At 41.7% G+C, this 18,204-nt stretch overlaps 1 protein-coding gene across 1 annotated transcript in view; it reads left to right on the plus strand.

The window, feature by feature from the left end:
- p115 (General vesicular transport factor p115) overlaps positions 1–18,204 on the plus strand; it is a 371,470-nt gene that overhangs the window by 168,536 nt on the left and 184,730 nt on the right. The gene's annotated exons all lie outside the window — the stretch shown is intronic.

The following is an 18,204-nucleotide window of genomic DNA, read 5'->3' on the forward strand; positions in this document are numbered from 1 at the left end:
GGTAATAATATCACAGTTATGGATATAAGATAATGAGCCTGAAAAAAGAAGAAATATGCCAATATCCAAAGTAAAAGAAATAATTCATATAATTCTTGTGAGTGGCAACACTGACACACCCAGTCTGGCCTAAGGTAAAGTACGTACCTCCATAGACCCAAGCATAGCTTGTACAGTTGTTGCTAGGGAAAAATGCTCACATTTACTGCCCTTTACCGTAATTTTAAGAGCGAGGAATCATCACATTTATAATCATAAGCTAATATGTAGGACAAAATAGTAGGCATATGCCAATACCGAAGTAAAAAAAAAAAAACATTATTCACTCGTGAGTGGCAACACTTCCACACCCAGAGAAAGAGAATGAATGAATGAAAATCAATTATGGTACTGCAATAACGGGTCATCTGTTGCTGTATACAAAAAATGATAAATATCACTAAATATAACAAAACCAAATTAACAAATGAAAGCACAATTATAAATAACTTATAAAAGAATCAAAAGTACTCAGGGTGGCTCATATCTCCCGCCAGGAGAGAGAGAGAGAGAGAGAGATAACGGTATAGAAAACGTGGCAACACTGTACACAGGTGCGGGCCACACCACAGGCGCAAATTTACGTGAGTCCTACTATAGACATGTCCTTAACTCTTGGAAGGTGTTGGCAGAATTTTGCACTAGTATGGTGGGAAGTTATATTAAGGTAAGTTTTACTCTTGAACACTATATATTTTCACTGTATTTCTGTACTTTTACTCATAATTTTTCCTTTTTTTTATTAGTTTATTGTATAAACACCAACGAAGATGATGGTATACCATTTATACCAATTTAACCAACTTCTAGTGGCATGTTTGGCCATGGAAAATTTTGGGGGCCCGGAAGCAGTTATCACTGGTGTCAGATAACTGATTTTCCAACTGTTGTGAGTTTTTTTGTGGATGTTTATTGTTTATGTATTGTTCCTTGGTGTTTAGCATTAATATGGATAATCCTATGTGGGTTTTGATGTCTGAATATGGCAGATTGACCTGAAAACAGTTCCAAAATTAGGAGGGGTACTGTACATACAGTAGTCTGTAGATAGAGTTTTTTTTTTTTTTTTTTTTTTTTTTTTTTGCATTACTTTGGATATTCCTGTGTTTGTTTTGACATATAGATATGGCAGATTGACCTGAAAACTGTGCCAAAATCAGGAGGGGTACTGTACATACAGTAGTATGTGCATAGGGCATTTTTTGTTTGTTTGTTTGTTTTTTCATGGCTTTCTTGGTGTGTAGCATACTTTGGATATACCTATGTGTGTTTTGATGTCTAAATATGCCTGAATGACTGGAAAACACTGCCAAAGTAAGCAAAGGTACTGTACTGTACAACTAAAGTATAGGTTGGAGGTTGGGTATAGGTCGGGTCTTGGTATATTGGGGGGATATTGTTCGTTATCCGGACATTGCCACTACCTGGCCATGCTTTCAGCTCTATTACATTGAATAATTGAGGGATTACTGTATGTATAGAGAAATTTGCAGGGAAAGTGTGGCAGAGATTTGCTCTCTCTCTCTCTCTCTCTCTCTGTCTCTGTCTCTGTCTCTGTCTCTGTCTCTACAGTACCCTTGCACAGTGAACGACTTTATGGGCGGCAGACGAGCTCGTTCAAAGTGAATTCATTCACTGTGAATAACACATCTTATGGAAAAATAGCATATGGGCATCACCAATCCCTCAAAGTTCACTTTTTCAACCATAGAGTTGTACTAAAGGGCACATTTCAAACACACAGAGTTCAGATATATAAAATATAAAACACATGGTTATTTACCCTAAATGAAGCAGTTTGAGGCCCTGACTGGCTTGAATACAGGTGGTTCCGAGGCAGGGAGTTACAATTATTTTGTCCTTGCCACGTCACCTTCCACTCCCTCGTTCCCATCACCAGTCTCGCCCTCATCACTTGACTGAACCACTTCCCCACGTGTGTCTACCTCATTCACTTCTCCCATAAAACCTTCAAAGTCCAAAGATGACACCACTGACATCACATCACCATCGTCTTCCCAAGGAAGTGTAACAGACAATGTAAAAGCAACTGGTTCCTGTTGTTCTTGAGTTCGGTTGTAGCATGTGATGAGTGTTTGTTTTTCTCTGTTGACTTCCATATTGTGCCTTTCAGTCTAATGACAAAAAGTGGTTTCTACTCCATGGAGCACTTCTTGTGTCCTAAGTTAGCTAGTTTCAGTGACCTTGACTTCTTCTCTGAACTTACATTGCCACTAGAATTTTACTGATCTTAGGTAAATAGACATAGGCAAGTCTTCATCCTCCATTGGATTCTGCTCAAAAAGTTGCTTAGATCTGGCCTCTTGTGTAACGGTAATTTCCTTCTGAACTCATGCCGTGAGTTGAAAAAACATGAATTAGAAGAAACGCACCTTATGGGGAAAAATATATTTGATTCTGCCATGGTGTTGGGCAGCCCAGTATAACATTACCGGAACCCCTCTTAACACCACTTAACACTAACATCCTGTCTCAGAATTGTGCATTGCCTGTCTTATAATGATAAACAGTATTAAAAAACATTACATATCCTGGTATGATAAGAAACAATATTGAAATGCATTTACCTTAATCCTACTGATGACAATGCAGACGTCAATGAGAGATGGGTAGCAGTTTCAGCACACTAGCCTACGGTGCCTCATGCTGCTGCTGGATTAATGCCTCTTCTTCAGCAACCTCACTGAGGAAGCCCTCAAAATCAGCTGCTGAGATAACAGAAGCTGTGTCGCCGTCATTGTCATCTGCTTGGGAAGGGCCAGGCTGTGGCTCAGGTTGTAGTAGTAGTAGTAGTTGTTCCATAGGCAGTCTGGCCGAACAGCCCCGAGTCCCTTAGGAAGGCCATGGCCGAGACCAGGCCTTCCCACAGAGCTCTCAAAGAGTGTATGTTGTGTTGTTGGCATAGGTGATTGTGTGCAATGCAGTCTTCCATAATGTGCTTAATTGTATGGGATGCTGTGTTGGATCCTGGACAGGCATCAGGGATGGAGTCATCCAGCCTCTTCTGGTAGCTTAAGAGGGCTGGATGGTGCCCACATCTCAGCCTGGCCAGGTGGACCCTGTCCTCACGATGAAGATAGGATTCAGAAGGGTGGCTGTCAGGAGGCCGTGCATGCAGCTGTGTGTTGTCTTTAAGTTATTGCATGGAACGGCGAGTGATCTGAGTGTGGATATGCTTCTGGAAGCTGGTCTGAGGTGGGCGAGAGGGGAGAGATGACAGTATTTGTGTATGGTATCGTGTGCTGGGTGTTGTTTTGATGTTCCTTGGTGTGGGTGGATGTGCTGCCATGTACTGTAGTGGATGTTGTGGGTTTGTGGAGGCTGCAGCAAGAAACTGGGTGCCTCTCATGTCTAGGTGATCCTTGACTTTGAGGACTTTGGTTTCTTGATGCAGGTGGTCTGTGGGTGTAGTAGCTGTGCAGCCTGTGATTATTTTTAGGGCCTTGTTCTGTATGGTCTGTAGAGTGTTGTAGTGTGTTTTGGTCTGGGTAGAAGCCCAGGCAGGGCTTGCATAATTCATCACTGAACGTATGTATTGTTTATATACTGTGGTGGTGGTTTCTTTGTTGTGTCCGAATGTTGAATGGGCAAGTGACCTCAAAGCATTGAGTCTTGGTGTTATTTTATTTTTAATGTTTGTGATGTGTTGTTTAAATGACATTGATGTATTGTATGTTACACCAAGGATTTTGTGTGTGTGTGTGTGTGTGTGTGTGTGTGGTAGGGGAGTGTTGTTTATGGTGAGGTGTGGGATGTGACTGTGTTCTGCTGTCCAGTTTGTGAGAAGAGTCACTGTAGATTTGGCTGGGGCTATTTTGAGCCTGTTTGTGGTGAACCATTTGTGTAGTGTGTTGAGGTAAGGTTGAATGATGTGTGCAGCTGTGTTAGCATTTTGGTGCGTACATGTAAGTGTTATATCATTTGCATAGGAAGCTATGTGTATCTGTGGTGTGTGGGGTGTGGGTATGTCGTGTATGTATAGGTTAAAGAGTGTAGGGAACAAAATAGATCCTTGAGGGATGCCGTTTGTGAAGTTTCTGATATTAGAAGACTGACTGGCAAATGTTACGTGTACACTTCTGCCTGCTAAATAGTTTGCCAGCCATCTTTTTGTGTTATTGTGCATGTTTGTGCTATTTTGTTTATGAGGTTGTGGCAGGGGGTGGCATCAAAAACTTTGCTAATGTCTAGTTTGATTAGGAGTGTTCTGTGTGTTGGCCTAGCTGAATTCATGCCATCGAAAACTCTCTGTGTAAGGTCTGTAAGAAGGGTGTTTGTGGAGTGTAGTGGCCTAAAACCATGTTGTGACTGGGCTAGGGGAATGTGAGGTGTGACTAGTTGTAGTACCAGTCATTCAGTGACTTTAGAGGGGGTGCAGAGGAGTGTGATGGGGCGATGTGAGGAGGGTAACCTGGGGTCTTTGTTAGGTTTAGGGATAGTGATGATATTGCCATGCTTCCAGATGTTGGGTATTATGTTGTGTGAGTAGCTGTAGTTTGATATGTTGATGAGTGCTTGTATGCCTTGTGGTCCTAGGTGTTTAAGGTGAATGTTGCTTATGTTGTCTGGTCCACAGGCAGATGAGTGCTTGAGGTTGTTAATGATGTGCTTCGTCTGGTTGTGAGTAAAAGGTGCGTAGTCTGGGTCTGTGGGGAACTGTCTCTTATGTCGGATGATACATCGGTCTTCGGGATGGGGGTTTAGATGGCTGACTTATGAAAAGTGATTGATGAGAGTGTTTGCTTGTTGTTTGTTTGAGGGTATGGTGTCTGTTGTTGTGATGACAGTGTGTGATTGTGTGGTGTTGCTGTTGGAAAGTGTGATTCTGTTTAGTGTTTTGTAGAGTTTGCTAATGTTTGTTTTGTGGTCAAGTGTTTGGAGGTAATTTTTCCAGTTTAGTGTTTGCTGTTCTGATATTTTATTGTTTATCTCAGTGTTGAGTTCTTGTATTTGTTGTATGGTGTCTTGTGTATGGGGCGTTGGGGAGTGTCGCAGTGTGTCCCGTTGTCTGATGAGGCCTTGAATTTCTGGTATGAAGTTGGGGTTTTGTCTTTTTCTGTTGCCTCTAGGGATGTCTTTTGTCTGCGTTTTGTATAATTGTATTGAAAGTATGCACAGCGGTGTTGATGTTTGTGATGGGTGTACTGTTTAGTGTTTTGAGATGTTGTTCTGTTTCAGTTACAAAGGCCTCCCAGTTGGCTTTCTTATAATTAGTGTATGTGTGTTTGTGGCCAGCTGGGGTGATTCTGGTTTTGGTAGTGATGATGATTGGGAGGTGATCAGAGCCTAGGGTTTTGACCACTCTCCATGATGTACTGGGGGCGAGGTTTGGGGAGCAGAAGGTGATGTCTGGAGATGACGGGAGGAAGAGGGCTTGGTGTGGGATGTGGGTATTTTGGTCTAGACTGTTTAGTATGAAAAGATGATCTGTCTGGGATTGTAGTACCAGCCCTCTGTCTGTGTCAGGGTTGTTGACATGCCAGGCCGATGACTTGGGGTTGAAATCACCACCCAGGATGATGTTGGGTATGTTAGTGATGTGGTGTATTTGTGGAGAGTAATTGTGTGGTACTGTGGGGGACGATTGGGGGGGAATGTATGTATTAGCGATTGTTATGTGTGATTTGTTACCAGTGCGTATTTTAATTGATTGTATTTCTGTTGTGGTGTCATGTGGGGGGAGAAGTGACTCTGTGTGTGCACTGGTATCAGCAAAGTTAATGGATTTGTGTATCAGGGTGATGAGTCCACCGCCACCGCTGTCGGCCCGGTCTTGTCGAATGGTGGTGAAGTTATGAAATGTCGGTGTTTTCTGTGCTCTGTGTAGTTTTGTTTCTTGTAAGATGGCAGTGTGTATGTATGTTCTGTTGTTTGATGAATTGTGTGAGTTCATGTTTCTTAGTGTTTATGCCATCTATGTTTAACTGAAGGATGTTTATGTTGTGTGTGCGATGTGTGTTGGCTGCTGCAGCACGGGGGAGGTGGTGTGGGTGGAGGGGAAGGGGTAGGAGGAGGTTGTGATGGAGGTAAGGGTTAAGGTGGATTAGGATGGGTTGGAATGGGAGGAGTTAGGGGACTGGATGGTGTGGGAAGGGTCGGTGGGTTTGGCTGTGGTGTGAAGGAAGTAGGAGTAGGATTGGAAGGGGGGTTGATGGATGGGGGGAAGGAGCATAAGGAGCAGGTCGAGGTGTTTGTGTAATGCTTTCTGGATGCAAGTGTTGTGCAGGTGTAATGGGTCCAGTTCTTGCAGGAAGTGCACTGAACTGAACCCTTTGTCTGTCGGCTCGACTTGATAGGTTTTGAGCGTGTTGGACATATGTATTTGTTGGTGGGTCCTGGATTGCTCTCAATGTCCCCGGCTAGAAGAAGTCATCGAGAAATGACAGCTGGGGAGTCATTTCTCGGTGTAGAAAAAACGGTGTTGTTGTGTGTGTTGTGTTGGGAGGTGTGGTACTTGCCTGGGCGACCGAAGCCACTCCCAGGTACTCGAGCCCCGTGAGGGGCCAGGGGGGTTTGCGGTGGTTTGGCCCCCATGCTGTTCTCCTCTTCTCTTCGACAGCCTCTGGGGGGTAGACCCACGATGAAGACGCCACCGCTCCAGGTCCTGGCTCAGGTTGTAGTTCAGGCTGCTGTTGGCAGGCTAAGTAGCGTGTGATCAACTGCTGGTGGCACAGATTGAAATGGCTGTCATGTGTTTTCGGTTCTATTATTGTTTCAACCCCTAACAGAACTACGAGTTTTTGATCCATTTTTTCGGTATTTTAGAACATTCTAAGACACTTTTCTTCTATGACATTTTCGTCGCAAATTACTTTTATTTTACTCCCGAAAGTTAGGTTAGGTTAGGTTATCATCAAAACTTAAATAAAAATAACTTGCAACAAAAATGCCATAGAAGACAAGTGTCATAGAATTTTCTAAAATACCAAAAAAATGGATAAAAAATTCGTAATTCTATTAAGGGTTGAAACAATAATTTTACCACATTTTCTTATACCAGGCAACAGCTTTATCAAGATTTAAAACAATATCATTACACCTTGTTTCATTTCTATCATGTGCTCTGATCTTTTCTTTGGCCATACCCACAAATGCAGGCACTTCACTTAACGCTTTCATGGATGGATCAAGAGTTTCAAACCACATTTTCCACATTTGCCTGCCTTTCAAAAAGGCAGAGAAGAAGCTCGCAGGTAAGTGTACACATGTAGACTAAAAATCCCGCTTGGCAGACCTAGTTGCAGTACTGTCCAATAGGTGTAGGTGGCGTGGGTGGAGAAGCATTGTTTTGATTGGCTGCACAATCACAAGGACTGTGTGCTTAAATATGATTGGCTTCCAGTCGCTAGTTGCGGCTACAATACCGTGAATTAAACATCTCCCTAAGAAAAGTCATTTTCTAGTGGAAAAATGTGAGTTAGAGCATTTTCCGTGTGTTTGGTGATAATGGTGACTTAGATAAGGACACCTTGAGTTAATTCGCGAGTTAGTACTGCGTGAGTTATGCGAGTGCACTGTATACAGTAATCCCTCATTTATTGGGACATAATAGAGCCAAAGGCATGTCCAGGTAGTGGCAACATCTGGATAATGAGCACTGTTCCCCTTCCATACCCAGACCGTACCTATACCCACCTCCAACATATGCCTAACTAACTTGTTCAGTACCTATGCTTAATTTAGCAGTGTTTTCCAGTTATTCAGTCATATTTAGACTTCAAAACTCACATAGGAATATCCAAAGTAATGCTGAACACCAAGAACACCATGCAGAAAAACCAGTGAAAACCGAAAAACACCCTACGTAAACAGTACTGTATGTACAGTACCCTTCCTTATTTTAGCAGTATTTTCCGGTCATTCTGCCATATTTTAACATCAAAACTTACATAGGAATATCGAAAGTAATACTTAACACCAAGAAAACCATGAAAAAAAAAAAATGAAAACCTTTATGTAATTTCTCACCATCATAGTGCAAAATTTTGCCAGCAACTTGCAGGAGTTAAGCATATGTCTAGATGCAGAATTTCATGAGCTTTCTTGTGGGCACCTAGGAATTTCCATACAACTACTAGGAGTCAAATAAACTGCAAAAAAATTTGAAAACTCGTGAGTCAATGCTATCACCACGGAAAAGGGTGAGGGCTTAGGGTGTGAGGGGGGAGCTGGGAGGATATGGAGGAGGGACGGGAGGGGGGGTAGAGGCGAGGTTGTGAACAGGATACTCTGCTTGCGGCCTGTTAGACGCTGTGTGGCCATACAAAAACACAATGCACCATGGTCGGGGGACTTTTGACCTTCGATAGAGAGGTGGACAGCCGCTGTCGCTGAACATGTACTTATGACTTGTGGTCTGTGTTCAATGGAGGTGGCGGTTGGGAAAGACTTCGCCGCCGTGGCTGCGCAATATCAGACATTCGGTGGGGAATGCGCATGGACAATTTTACACTGCTTGCGGGTTACAGTCTTATTACTCGGGTGCTGGAGGTTCATTGGGGGTGATAGGATGAGTGCACGATTCTGACAATTCAGTACAGGGACAGATGGACATTTTAGCTCTGGTTGTGGGTTACAGACTACTTCCTATTCATGGCTTGTGCCCAGCGGCTACATTACCGATTGTTTGTACATGTCAACTGGCCGGCCGAAGTTCTCGGGAACTTTTACATCCGGATAATAGCAAGTAAATTCGAATAATGGTTTAATCGAGCAGAGGTCCAGCATCCAGATAATGAACACGTCCGGATGCTGAGTGTTTGGATAAGTGAGAGACTACTATGTATACAGTAATTCCTCATTTATCTGGACATAATAAAGTGAAAGGCATGTCCAGGTAGTGGCAACATCCGGATAATGAACATTATTTCCCTACCACACCCAGACCCTACCTATATCCACCTCCAACCTATACCTAACATATTTGTACTGTACCTGTGCTTAATTTGGCAGTGTTTTCTGGTCATTCAGGCATTAGACATCAAAACACACATAAGAATATCCAAAATACAGTAAGACCTCACTATAACGGAAGAATTGGGGCCCAAACCATTCCGAAAAATGCGAAATTCCTATAAAAGAGACATCGTGACTTCCCCCTGCTACCCCGGACGTTTTCCGATATACAGTATCAGAAGTTAGTCTGGATCGCATGAGCGGGTTTTAAACTGTTTTGACTACCATTACGGTACTGTACTGTATTATAACTTCACCACACTAATCAAATGGTATAATATATATATAATAATACTATCCTGTACACTGATAAATATGTCTTTTATTTACCTTATTGTGGTGAACATAGATGAAGTGGTCAGGCAGTCTGGACTGCTTCTGGCTTTATCGGACTTTTTCCAGTGTATAGGAATTTAGTCCGGTTGCTCCTCAAGTCTGATAAAAGCGAATTCCGGTCTATTGAAGTCCGTTATATTGAGGTTTTACTGTAGTGCTAAACACCAAGAAAAGCCATGCAGAAAAAACACTGAAAACCAAAAAACACCCTACCTAAACACGATTGTATATACAGTACCCTTACTAATTTTGGCACAGTTTTCAGGTCAGTCTGCTGTATTATGACATCAAAACACACACAGCTAAACACCAAGAAAACCATAAAAAAAAAAAAAAAATGAAAACCAAAAAACACCTGACCCCTACACCACTGAATGTACAGTACCCCTTCTGCTTTTGTCACTGTTTTCAGGTCAGTCTGCCATATTTAGACATCAAAACACACATAGGAATATCCAAAGTAATGCTAAACACCAAGAAAACCATGTAAAAAACAAACACTGAAAACCAAAACAAACCCTACCTATACACGACTGTATGTACAGTACCCCTTACTAATTATGGCACTGTTTTCAGATCAGTCTACCATAGTTAGACATCAAAACATACATAGGATTATCCATATTAATCCTAAACATCATGAAAATAATCCATAAGCAACAACAACAACAACAAAAAACTGATGACGGTTTGAAAATCTGTTGTCTGTGATGAGTGATTGCTCCTGGGACTCAAAAAAAAAAAATCCACGGCCAAATATGGCACCATAAATTGGTTATATTGGTATAAATCATATACCATCATCTTTGCTGGTGTTTATACTATACGATAAGCTAATTAAAACACATAAAACTGATGAGCAAAATTGCAGAAATGCTGCAGTTATAAAGTTTTCAAGAGTAAAACTTACCTTCATATAACTTCCCACCATCCTAGTTCAAAATTTTTCCATAACTTTCCAAGAGTTAAGCATATATGTAGATACAGAATTTCATGAGCTTTCTCATGGTTACTGCGGAATTTCGATACGACCAATAGTAGTTGAATAAATCGCAAAAAAACTTTGAAAACTCATGAGTCAGTGTCATCACCACAATGGAGGGTAGGGACTGAGGGAGTGAGGGGGGAGCCTGGAGGGTATGGAGGACGGACAGGAGGGGAGGAGAAGCAAGATTATTGGCAGGATTCTCCCCCTTCTGTCAGCAGGCGGATGGGCGCTTTTGCTATACATTTACTCGTGGCTTGCGGTCTGTTAGGCACCAAGTGGCAATGTGGAAACACAACCCTGACCAGGGGACTTTCGACCTTCGGTAAAGAGGCGGACCGCCGTTGTCACTGAACATGTACTCGTGACTTGTGGTCTCTGTTCAATGGAGGTGGTGGTTGGGAAAGACTTAAGCCCTGTGGCCCCACAATATTAGACATTCAGTGGGGAATGTGTACGGACATTTTGACATTGCTTGCAGGTTACACTCGTATTACTCGGGTGCTGCAGGTTCGTTGGGAGTGATAGGACAAGTGCACGACTTTGGCCATTCAGGACAGGGGTGGACGGACATTTTAGCTTGTTTATGGGTTACTGATTCAGTGTGTGGATAGACAAGGGGTCCTCAAAGACACAAGGAAACATTGTGGTGGGATGAGGGGGGTAGAAGCTGCAGTTAAGGAGAAAGGAAGGCTTTTCCGGGAATGGAAATGGGGTGGTAACAAAGAGGAATACTTGGCTGCCAAGCATAGGGCTAGAAAAGAGATATACAGGGCAAAATCTGAGTCTTAGAGATTTTTACTAGATAACCTAAATAGCATTGAAAGGAAGAATATGTTAGGTGGCAAAGCAGATGAAGAGGGAAAACTGATATCATAGGTGAGCAGTGTGCATGAAGAATGATGAAGGAAAGGTAGTGATGGACAGTGAGGATATTAAAGACACCTGGACAGAGCATTATAACCAGTTGCTGAATGAGGAGTTTGACTGGAACAGGGGAGGTTTAAGTCAGTAGATTCAGCGTTTGGCCCTTGGGCTTCGATTGACGCAGCTACTGTGAGCAGGGTACTAGGCAGAGTGCAGTTGGGGAAGGCGGCAGGTGTGTCTGGGTTGACTGCTGAAATGCTGAAGGCCTCAGGAGGTTTAGGAGTGGATTTAGTTACCTATCTCCATCTGTTGCCAGACACCTCAGTCCTGTATGGGGTGGCTACAAACAGATTGCCTCCATGTTGCTCTGTCCCCTGCCATTGCACTGCCCTATCCCCAGTTCACACCCCCATCTCTCATACACCTCTCCACTCCATCCCTCCATCTCATCCTCAGCCTCCCCCTCATTCACCCCCCCCCCCTCCACCTCAATTATACACTCTCCTCATTAGTCTCTCACTCTCCATCCTCTCCACGTGGCCAAACCACCTCAGTGTATTTCTCCTAACGCATCCACACCACAATGCTTTTTCACATCTTCATTTGCCAGTCTCTCTCTCTCCATGTAACTCCACATGCTCCTTTCAAATAACTGATTTAATTTCCAGGAAAATACAATTTTACAGTACATGAATGTGTTGTCCCAGATGACTGGCTAAAGAGTGTGATTGTAAATATATACATGTGGAAGGGTGATACTCTGGAAAGAGAGCTTTATGGAGTCAAACTTTTGGACTAGATATTGAAGGTAATGGAGAGAGTTCTAGAAGGTATGGTAAGGGAGAGAGTTAATACTGATGAGATGCAGTTTGGGTTTATTCGAGGAAAAGGACCATGGATGCCATATGCATTGTCCGACAGCTTCAGAAAAAATATATAGGAAGGAAAAGGGAGCTGTACTCTGTTGATTTGCAGAAGGCCTTGGACAGAGTCCCTAGGGAAGTGGTGAAGTGGGCATTGAGAAGCTTGGGATTGAAGAGTGGCTGGTTAGAGTGGTTATGGCTGTGTATGTGGATGCTCCCAGTCAGGTGAGAGTGAATAGAATTTGACAGATAAGTTTTCTATGAATGGTGGTGTGCATCAGGGGTCAGTCTTGAGCCCCTTCTTGTTCATGGTTCTTGAAACTCTTTCATGTGACTTCAAAAATGGACTTCTGTGGGAGATGCAGTATGATGATGACATGTTGTTAATTACAGAGATTGAAAGGGAGACAGAGGAAAGATTTAGGAAGGGGGGAGATAGTATGGGGCACAAGAGCTTGAAAGTAAATGCAGATAAAACAAAGGCAATAATATCAAGGGCTGGTGGCAGTACTCTCAAAGAGGAGGGAGAGTTGCCATGTGTGGTTTGCCACAAGGACGTGGGAAATTATTCCATCGTGTGCAGTATATGTGATAAGTGGGTGCATATGAGATGTAGTGGTGTGTGTGGTGTGTCAGGGAGAGCATGTGGAGATTGTCAGGCATGAAGGGATTGAATTTGCTGGTGAGTCTTGAGTGTGTAGAAGAGTTATGTTACTTGGGAGACATGTTATGTGCTGGTTGTAGGGCTGAGCTAACTCTGTGGCTAGAGTAAGGAGTGGTTGGAAGAAGTTCAGGGAGCAGTTGCCTCTCATGACATCGAGAGGGCTGTCCCACCGTGCTAAGGGATCGTTGTGAGTGGCTTGTGTTTGGAGTGTAATGCTGTGTGGTAATGAGACCTGGATAGTAAAGGAAAATATCCGTAGACACAAACATGCAGAAATGACTATGATCAGGTGGATTTGTGATGCGTCCTTGAATGCAATGCTGGGGGGGGGGGGGCTAGGTGATGGAAGAGTTGAGAGGAAGGCTGGGGCTGAAGTGTTTTGATGTTGTGATGAGGAGGGGTAGATTGAGATGTGGGTGTGTAGAGAGGATGTGGGATGGCAGTGGGGTGCAGGAAGTGAGAAGTGTGAACGCTTGAGGTAGGGTTGCGAGAGAGAGATTGAGGAAGATGTGGGATGAGTCATAAAGAATGACCTCAGGGATAAGGGACTGAATAGGGAGGCTGCCAGAGGTTAAGCTGCGTGGAGAGCTGCCGTTAGGTGACCAAGGCCGAATCATGCAAGCATGGTGGAGCCATTATGGACAAAACAGTCTTTGTCAGTATAAACCCAATGTATGTATAATGTATAAGAGAATAATAAGCTGTAATATACCAAATAAATCACTAAGGGAAAGGTGCAAGGGGACCTCTTAATTTGGTGAGAAATGACCATTAGCCTTAGTTTTGAAAAGTAAATGAAAGTCCCTAACCGTTACAGAAATCTGCCAGTGGTTACAGAAAGATGTTACCTCACATCCTGAATAGGTGTCTTTGATGAATGATCAAAGAAAATGATACTTTAAAGAAAATTCTCATTAGTTCAATGAAAACTTCTTGGATGTGGTCCTGCTGTATATTGTCCTCTTGGTTGAGTTTTAGTAATAAGAAAGTAGATTGTACATTGGGTGAGGGGATTTAGTTTCCTCTACATTGCAGTTGTATTTTTACGTTCTTTTTCATAAACAAGCTTTGGATACATCTTTAAAAAGTTTTCAGGATGGCTCCAAGTCAGAGGAAGAGAATGCAGAAACTTTACCATTTGGATACAATGTTCAACTATGGTCAAAAATTATATATATATATACTGTATATATATATATATATATATATATATATATATATATATATATATATATATATATATACAGAACTGTGTTTTACAGCACAAAAATTGGTCTGGTCAACTCTTTTTCACAGTTACATATGTCTCTGGATCCACTTACACAGAAAAGGCAATTCACAAGTTCATTTGAACAGTTACATTTTTTGGCTGCATTTTTAGGCAGTCTGCCTGGGTCTGCCACCCCCATGGACTGTCATATCCAAAGGGTTAATGTAACCAAACACTAGGCAAAAAAATTACATTAATGTGTGTGTGTGTGTGTGTGTGTGTGTGTGTTTTGCCTAATTGTTCTTACCCTAATTGTATCTTAACAGGAATGAGTCAAGCTCGTACTGCCCCGTATATTAAGTGACTTTTATCATACGTATCTTTAAATTTATGAATTGTTTTGGCACACACTATTTCATTCGGTAGTGCATTCCACTGATCAATTGCCCAATTTAGGAAACTGAATTTCCTTACGTCTTTATTGCCTCTCTTTTAATGTAGTTTTTTTTGCAGTGTCCTCTTGCTGATGCTTCTCCATAGGTTATATACTCATTTGTGTCAAGTGGGGTTGGTGGAGGATTAGTGCCCCTCCCTGTAAAACAATTAACTCTAAGCCGTTGGCCACCCCGTTTGGGATACATGGGGTCTGGCAATGAATGAATGAATGAATGTCTATTTTCTCTTTCCCTTAGATGCAATTACAGTATATAGTATAATCATGTCTTCTCTTTTCCCTCTCTCCTGTAGTATTGGTAGACTTAGTTTTTCTAGTCTTTCTTCGTAGTTTAGATCCCTTAACCCTTGGATTGTGAGCCACATCTCAAGCTGGGTAGCATGACCTTGCGAATCACAGCTCAGGCTGTGCTGGCCGTGCATCACCACTAACTACTCCACCCCTACGCAGACAAACGCATGGCGCTGTGCAAAGATGGAGTGAGAGAGATTTTTTTCTTTACACCAGCTAATGCCTTGGATGTTTATTTTCAAGTCTATAATAAACAAAAACAATTTTTTTTTTTTTTCACTACTCCCCTACGTAAACTTACACATGGCCCTACGCAAAGACGGAGAGAGATAGATTAGTTTTGTTTTTACCTGATGATGCCCTGGATGTCTATCTTCAAGTTTATAATAAACAAAAAATAAAAATAAAAACTTTATTTTCTTCCTTTTTTGCTCATCACGGGGCGGGATGAAAAAAGCTAATTGCGCAATCCATGGGTTAAGCTTGGTACCTGTCTTGTAGTGGCCCTTTGTCCTTTTTCAGTCTTATCTGTGTATTTTTTTAGATGAGGATTCCAGACTACTGATGCATACTCCACAGTTGGTCTGATGAATGATGTTATTATCTTTATTAGCTTGTCTTCATTTATTTATGTGAATACTATTCTCTTATTAGCAAGCAGTGTATACATGTTCTGTACCTTCTCATTGATGTGGGCAGCATGAGATAATCCAGTATAATCACTCCTAGGTCCTTCTGTCTTTCTGATATGTGTAGAGTTGAACTTCCTAACACATTGAATTCCATTTGCCATTTATTACTCCATTCATGAAGAGTATTTATTTCTTGTAGGTCTCTGCAAGAGTCTGTGTTAGTAATTCTCCTTTGTATTTTTGCATCATCAGCAAACATATTTAGATAGCTTCCATTTCCAGTGTTACTGTCCATGTCATTTATATATACATTACTGTCTCTGTCATTTATATATACATTTATATCTATGTCCTTTATATATACTAAATCATAATTGGTACCAGCACTGAGCCATGTGGAATTCCGCTAGTCACTTCCCTCCATGATGAGTAATTTCCCTATAGTACTGTTCTCATTTCCCATTATCTGAGAAAATCTTGCATCCAACAGTACAGGTTGCCTTGGATTCCTCCTTGATGGTAGAGTTTTCATAAAAGTTTTTGATGGTGTGGCACTCTGTCAAATGCTTTCTTGAGATCTAGAAAGATGCTGTCCACCCATCCTTCTCTTTTCTGTAATGTTTCTGCAACTCTGTCATAGTAGCTTAATAGATTAATAACACATGATTTTCCCTTTCTGAAACTGAACTGCCTTTCTTTTATCATACTGTGTTCTAGATGGTTTTCCCAAACTTTTATCAGCTTTTCTAGTATCTTACTTACTACACTGGTCAGTGATACTGGTCAGTAGTTGAGTGGATTCTGTCAATTCTCTTTCTTGAATAGGGGAATAATGTTCGCTTTCTTCCAAATATCAGGTAGTTTACCTTGACCTAAGAATTCCTTGAATGTTAAATACATTGGCCTGCTTAACTCTTTTGTACATTCATATAGCACCCAACCTGAAATTTCATCAGGACCATTTGCTTTTCCTTTGTCTGATTTCCTTAACTCTTCCTGTACTTCTTTTCCTGGTATTTTTATATCTTGTAGTATGTGTGGACATGCATATTCCATATCTTGTCTCTCAAAATTATTTTCTTCTGTAAAACTGACTGGAAATTTTTATTTAGTGATTCACAAATATCTTTCTTTTGTGTATACATGATCCCCTCATCTGTAAAGGACTGTATTCTATCTTTAACCTTGGTTTTACTTCAGATGTAGCTGTAAAATAGCTTCAGTTGGTCACTACTTTTATTTATAATGTCATACTTAAACTGTCTTTGAGCTTCTCTCCTTATCCTCATATAATCATTTCATGATTGTTTATAGTTGTTATATGCCCTCTCCCTATTGTCTTATGTATCTATTCCACAGCAAGTCCTTTTTTCATTTGATTTTTGACGTTCTGTATTGAACCATTTCTTTATTTTCATTTCTGTTTCTTTGTGCCGTGGGATGTAATTTTGGACTCCTATTTCATAAAATTCACGGATTTTTCTATATACAATAAATAAATATTATCCTCTAAGCTCCTCTTCCCAATCTGTTTCTAAGAAGTACTTCCTTAGGTCATGGTAGTTGCCCTTTTTGTAGTTTGGGCTCTTATTGTAACTCTCATTACTGTTAACTACGTCATATCCAATCCTGAAGTTGCACTTTAATACTGCATGTTCGCTTTTGCCGAATGGAGGGTGATACATTATATTGTCAGTGTCATTTTCTTGCCTAGTAAATATAAAATCTAGTATACATGGATTGTGAAGTCCACTTTTTCGGGTACATGTTGTGTTAGGAAAAACTCCTGCAAAAGATCCAGGAGCATTTGATCCCAGCATCTTTGATGGTTTCTTACATCTAGAATATTCTAATTTATATTTGTATTCACATCTCCACTGAATATACTGTAAGTCTTTGATTCCAACAGCTTTTATGGTTTCTTACATCTAGAGTATTCCAATACATATTTGTATTGAAATCTCCACTGAATATAATTCTTTCAGATTTCCCTTCCATTCCGTGTAGTCTATCTATCTATCTATTGCCAGATGCCTCAATCCCGTTTGGGGTGGCCACAAACAAATCGCCTCCAAGTCGCCCTGTCCCCCGCCATTTCACTGCCCTGCTCCCAACTCACACCCCCCTCTCTCATATACCTCTCCACCCCATCCCTCCATCTCATCCTCAGCCTCCCCCTCCCTCTTCCCCCCTCCTCCTCACTCACATACACTCTCTTCGTCAGTCTTTCACCCTCCATCCTCTCCACATGGCCAAACCACCTCAGTGTGTTCCTCATAACGTTTCCTATCACATCCACATCCACACCACAACGCTTCTTTATATCCTCATTCATCAGCCTGTCTCTCCATGTGACTCCACAGGCTCCTCTTAAATAACTCATTTCCACTGCTCTCACTCTTGACTTGTGTCCTTCCAACAATGTCCAAGCTTCACTTCCATACGTTAGAGTTGGTATCACAATAGTGTCATGTAGTAACTTTTTCACTTCCATGCACACTTCCCTGTTTCTTATCACTGCTTTCAAAGAACCAGCAACCTTTCTTCCCTGCTGTACCCTTTCAAGCACTTCACCCTCCAAACCTCCATCCTTACTCATCACACTACCCAAGTACTTAAACGTACTCACATTTTCCAATTCCTCACCATCCAACCTCGCTGTACATTCACTGACTTCACCTCTCTCAAAGACCATCACTTTACTCTTCCCTACATTCACCTTTAGATTCCGTTTCTTACACACTCTCCCAAACTCATCCGCCAAGCCTTGCAGCTCCCCTTCGTCTTCACTCAACAACACAGTATCATCTGCAAACAACAGTACAGGGAGTTTCCAAACACTATCCTCTCTCACCAGGGCCACTCCAACATCCACTACCCTACCTTG

Source organism: Coenobita brevimanus, chromosome 53 (genome assembly GCF_032717465.1).
Source record: "Coenobita brevimanus isolate Jiangsu-jjx chromosome 53, ASM3271746v2, whole genome shotgun sequence".
NCBI lineage: Eukaryota > Metazoa > Arthropoda > Malacostraca > Decapoda > Coenobitidae > Coenobita > Coenobita brevimanus.